This window comes from Anomalospiza imberbis, unplaced genomic scaffold, assembly GCF_031753505.1.
Source record: "Anomalospiza imberbis isolate Cuckoo-Finch-1a 21T00152 unplaced genomic scaffold, ASM3175350v1 scaffold_171, whole genome shotgun sequence".
NCBI lineage: Eukaryota > Metazoa > Chordata > Aves > Passeriformes > Viduidae > Anomalospiza > Anomalospiza imberbis.
Genome location: NW_027099805.1, coordinates 50001 through 55000, shown reverse-complemented (window position 1 = coordinate 55000; position 5000 = coordinate 50001).

Here is a 5000-nt window from a genome sequence, read left to right as displayed (position 1 = left end):
TCTCTCTCTCTCGGGGGGCTTTTTTTTTTTCTTTCCTTTCGGGGCCCCGCGCCCCGTTCGTTCTTCCAGGCTCGGCCTCGCGTTCAAAGTCACGCGCGCGGCGCGCGGGACGGGGGCTCGGCCGGGGCTGACCCGCCCCCGAGGCCGGCCCGCCCGCCGACCGGTCGCGGGCGAGCGACCGGTCGCCGGCGAGGCTGGGCCGAGCGGAGCCGCTCAAGAGACGGGACCCGCTACGGCGCGTCGCCCCACCGGGCCGCGCGGAAAGCACCGGACGTGCTAGAGGAGACAGCGACCCGACGAGGCGGGCGCGGCCCGGACACCGAGGCCCCTCGCAGCCGGGGCGGCTCGCTCGGCAGCAGGCGGCGGAACGGCAAAAGGAGCGCCGTGGGGTCCGCGCGCGCGGATCGGGCTTTTTTTTCACCCGCGGGTCCGCACCCCCCCAACATCGGTTCATTCCTTCGGCCCTCTTGGCTTCTTTTTTCTCTCGCTCTCGTTTTCTCTCTCTCTCTGTGCATCTCTCAAAGCTCTCGCGGCTCAGCTCCAGCCGCACCGCCGCCCGGCGCTGCTCGCGGCCGGCACCCGCGGGCGCTGCCCGGGACCGAGGCCAGCAACCGGCACGCCTCGCGTGTTTTCGGAAGGACACCTTGGCAAACTGGCGGGGCCACGCGGCCGTCACACAGCCAGGGACGGTCAAGACGCCCTCCCCCCGGCAGCGGGAGGGGCGACACCTCGCCTGCGACGGGAAGCGAAGCGGAAAGGAGACCGCCCGGCCCGAGCACCGGACCCCGCCGTAGGCTTCCCCATGACAGAGAAGCCCCGGAAGAGCCCGGCCGGCCGGGGGCCCTCTCCGACGCGACCCGAAAAGCCACATCGATCGGACAAGGAGGCGGCGGCTGCGGAGAAGAGGAGGGCAAAGCAGCCGCCGAAACGCTGACCAGGGCCCCGACGGCCACGCCGGCCCTGGGACAGCCGCCCGAGGATCGGGCGCGGCAGAGGAGCGTAAGGAGGGGGGGGGGTGCCGCCACCCGCCCGCGGACAACACTTCTCTCGGCCAGGCAACGGCGGGGCGGGACCGCCGGGCTAGGGGCGAGCTTCACCCTTTCGCCCGGGGAACCCACCCGAGCGTTCGAGAAAGGTGCCGCCGACCGTGCCCCACGGGCCACCGGCTTTCGCCCGCCTCGCGGCGGTCGGCTCTCCCTCCGGGAAAAAAAAAAAAAAAACAAGCCGGGGGACGGCACAACAAAAAGGCACATGGCGCGCGCCACACAAGGACACCCGTGCTAGCCACGGGGGCCGCGGGCCCGGGGCGGGGTGGGGCGAGGCACGCACCTCTCACCCCCCCCCCGCCCAACCCCACCGGCGTTCTCGCTCTCTCTCTCTCGCCTGCACGCCTTCGCTTTTCGTGGGCCCGCGCGCCTTCCTCGCGCGCTTCTCGGTGCCGCGGCTTAGGGCCGCGAGAGAAAAAAAAGCGACGGAGGCCTGGCGGGCGGCCCCCACACCGCCCGCAAGTCGGCACGTCCGAACCAAAAAAAAAAAAGGCAACGGACCCGGCTGGCACAACCCGCCCCCCCGCCCCTGCACCGGCGGTAAACGGCTCGATCCTCACAGGACCGAGGAAGGGCGAGGCGCCGCCGCCTCGCCCGCGACAACGCTCCGGGGGGGCTCTGGGTCGGCTTCCGGTCCGTGCTAGGGCGGCCGGCCACCGCGGCCGGCCTCCGCCCCTGAAAAAACTCGCCCGCGACGCGGGTCCCCGGCTTAAGGCCGAGGAAGGGGGACGACTTCAACAGCGCGCGCTGGTGGGGCGCGGGGTGCCGCCACCCCGGCTCCACAGCTCATCGGGCGACCGCCGTCACCGAGTCCCTCAAGCGAGGCAGCGACGCCGAGGCCGGGCCGCGCGCCCCGCCGCACGGGCCCCCGCCACCCTTCCGACACGGACACGCTGGCACAACCAGGTCGGGAAGCAGGGGAACGGGACGCCGCCACCTCGGCGGGCCCGCGCGCGCCGCGCTCGGGGCTCTCAGGCGAGGGCCGGGAAAAGCCCCGGCCGCGTCCACCCGCGGCTGCCGCCCACCGCACCGGAGCGACAGCCCGAAAGCGCGCCCGCCGAGCGGGGCGCGCCCCGGCTTAAGGCCGGGCAGGAAAGGGGCGAGGCGCCGCCGCCTCGCCCGCCAGCAATCCCCAGGGGGGGCGCCCCCCCGTTCGCCAAGCCGGCCACAGCCGGGCCGAAGCGGGACACGGCCCACGAAATCGATGGCCGCGGCCGACGGGCAGCTCGCAGCTCGTACTCGGTCTCTCTCGGCTTCTCTCCCTCTTTTTTTCCCTTCTCGCTTTATTTCTCCTCTTTCTCGCTAGCTCTCTCTCGCCTCTCGAACCGTACACACCCCGTTTCCCTGGGCCAGACGGGCGGACCGGGACGACGCCACGGGGCTCGTCCCGCGTCAGCGGCACTCGCCTCGCTCGGAGGACTGCGCACGGGGGCCCCCGGCCTCCCTCGCCGCTTCGGTCACAGGCACGGGACGAGCCTGCGGGGAGACGGCCCGTCACCTCGCTCCCATAGTACGGACAGACGAGTCCCAGGCCGCAGACGCCTCCAAGAGGACCGATGGAAAGCGACCGGGAAGGTGCGCCGCCGCAGGCCGGCCCCTGCGATGACGTAGCCGGAGGCAGCTGAAAACAGCGACCCCTTGGTGAACTTCCGGAGCCGGCCGCGACAACAGGTCTACCCGGCCGCGACAACAGGTCTACCCGGCCGCTGCCGGAAATCGCCTAAGTCCCTCCGGAGCGAGGTAGACCTGTTGTCCGCCGTCCACCGCCCGCCGCCCGGGCGCCGCGCCGGGCCCGGCGGCCCCGGAGCCGGGGTAGACCTGTTGTCCGCGGGGTAGACCTGTTGTCCCCGGGGTAGACCTGCTGTCCGCGGGGTAGACCTGCTGTCCGCGGGGTAGACCTGCTGTCCGCGGGGTAGACCTGCTGTCCGCGGGGTAGACCTGCTGTCCGCGGGGTAGACCTGCTGTCCGCGGGGTAGACCTGCTGTCCGCGGGGTAGACCTGCTGTCCCCGGGGTAGACCTGCTGTCCGCGGGGTAGACCTGCTGTCCGCGGGGTAGACCTGCTGTCCGCGGGGTAGACCTGCTGTCCCCGGGGTAGACCTGCTGTCCCCGGGGTAGACCTGCTGTCCGCGGGGTAGACCTGCTGTCCGCGGGGTAGACCTGCTGTCCCCGGGGTAGACCTGCTGTCCCCGGGGTAGACCTGCTGTCCGCGGGGTAGACCTGCTGTCCGCGAGGTAGACCTGCTGTCCGCGGGGTAGACCTGCTGTCCGCGGGGTAGACCTGCTGTCCGCGGGGTAGACCGGTTGTCCGCGGGGTAGACCTGCTGTCCGCGGGGTAGACCTGCTGTCCGCGGGGTAGACCTGCTGTCCGCGGGGTAGACCCGCTGTCCGCGGGGTAGACCGGTTGTCCGCGGGGTAGACCCGCTGTCCGCGGGGTAGACCTGCTGTCCCCGGGGTAGACCCGCTGTCCCCGGGGCAGACCTGCTGTCCCCGGGGTAGACCTGTTTTCCGCCGCCCACCGCCCGCCGCCCGGGCGCCGCGCCGAGCCCGGCGGCCCCGGAGCCGGGCTAGACCTGCTGTCCGCCGCCCGGTTTTGGGGTTTTGGGGGTTTATTCCTTCCCGCCCCCCCCCCCGCCCCAATCCCGTTTCTTTTCTCCTTTCTTTGAAAGAACGACTCTCCTATTTGTTTGGTACAAGAAGAAACTCGTCCGGAAGAGAAATTTTCTTGGCAAATCTTATTTCGTTTTTCTCTAGTATCCAGAGCACCCCCAGACCGAGCTGACGGGCCGCCTGCGCCCTGTGCAAGCGGGAAAGCGGGCGGCCGCTTTTGGGCCGGTTCTTTCACGGTCCGCAGAGACCCTCCAGGCCCGGCAGGGGTCTGGGGGGCCCCGGGGGCTCGGACCCGAGGCGCCCGGGGCCGGGACGAAGCCGCCGGCCCCTGGCCCTCGTTCCCACAGACAGAGAGAGAGAGAGAGAGAGAGAGAGACAGACACAGTGACACACACGCCCACTCCACACACTCGCACTCCGCCGCCACCCCCTCGGACACCGCACCCACCACCCGCGCCGCTCCCTCCCTCCCGGATGCGCGGGCCGCCCGCCTTACACGAGCTTGCAGGCCGGGACAGGGCCAGGCGGGGGGGGCATCGGTTGGAGGAACACAGGTCTACCCCGGCACGCGGCGGCCGGAGGCTAAGTCGGAGCCGAGATACCAGGTCTACGAAGGGGCCGGGCGAAGGTAAGCCACGACGGGGCCGAGACAACAGGTCTAGCCACGGTCCCGGAGCCCGGAGACCGAGGCCGGCCGGGCACAACAGGTCTAGCCACGGTCCCGGCGCCCGGAGGCCGAGGCCGGCCGGGCAAAACAGGTCTAGCCACGGTCCCGGCGCCCGGAGGCCGAGGCCCGCCGGGGACAACAGGTCTAGCCACGGTCCCGGCGGCCGGAGGCCGAGGCCGGCCGGGGAGCACAGGTCTACCCACGGTCCGGTCGGCCGGAGGCCGAGGCCGGCCGGGGAGAACAGGTCTACCCACGGTCCCGGAGACCGAGGCCGGCCGGGGAGAACAGGTCTACCCACGACCTGGTCGGCCGGGGACATCAGGTCTACCCACGGTCCCGGAGACCGAGGCCGGCCGGGGACAACAGGTCTACCCAGGGTCCGGTCGGCCGGGGAGAACAGGTCTACCCACGGTCCGGTCGGCCGGGGACAACAGGTCTACCCACGGTCCGGTCGCCCGGGGACAACAGGTCTACCCACGACCTGGTCGGCCGGGGACAACAGGTCTACCCACGGTCCGGTCGGCCGGGGACAACAGGTCTACCCACGACATGGTCGGCCGGGGACAACAGGTCTACCCACGACCTGGTCGGCCGGGGACATCAGGTCTACCCACGACCTGGTCGGCCGGGGACAACAGGTCTACCCACGGTCCGGTCGGCCGGGGACAACAGGTCTACCC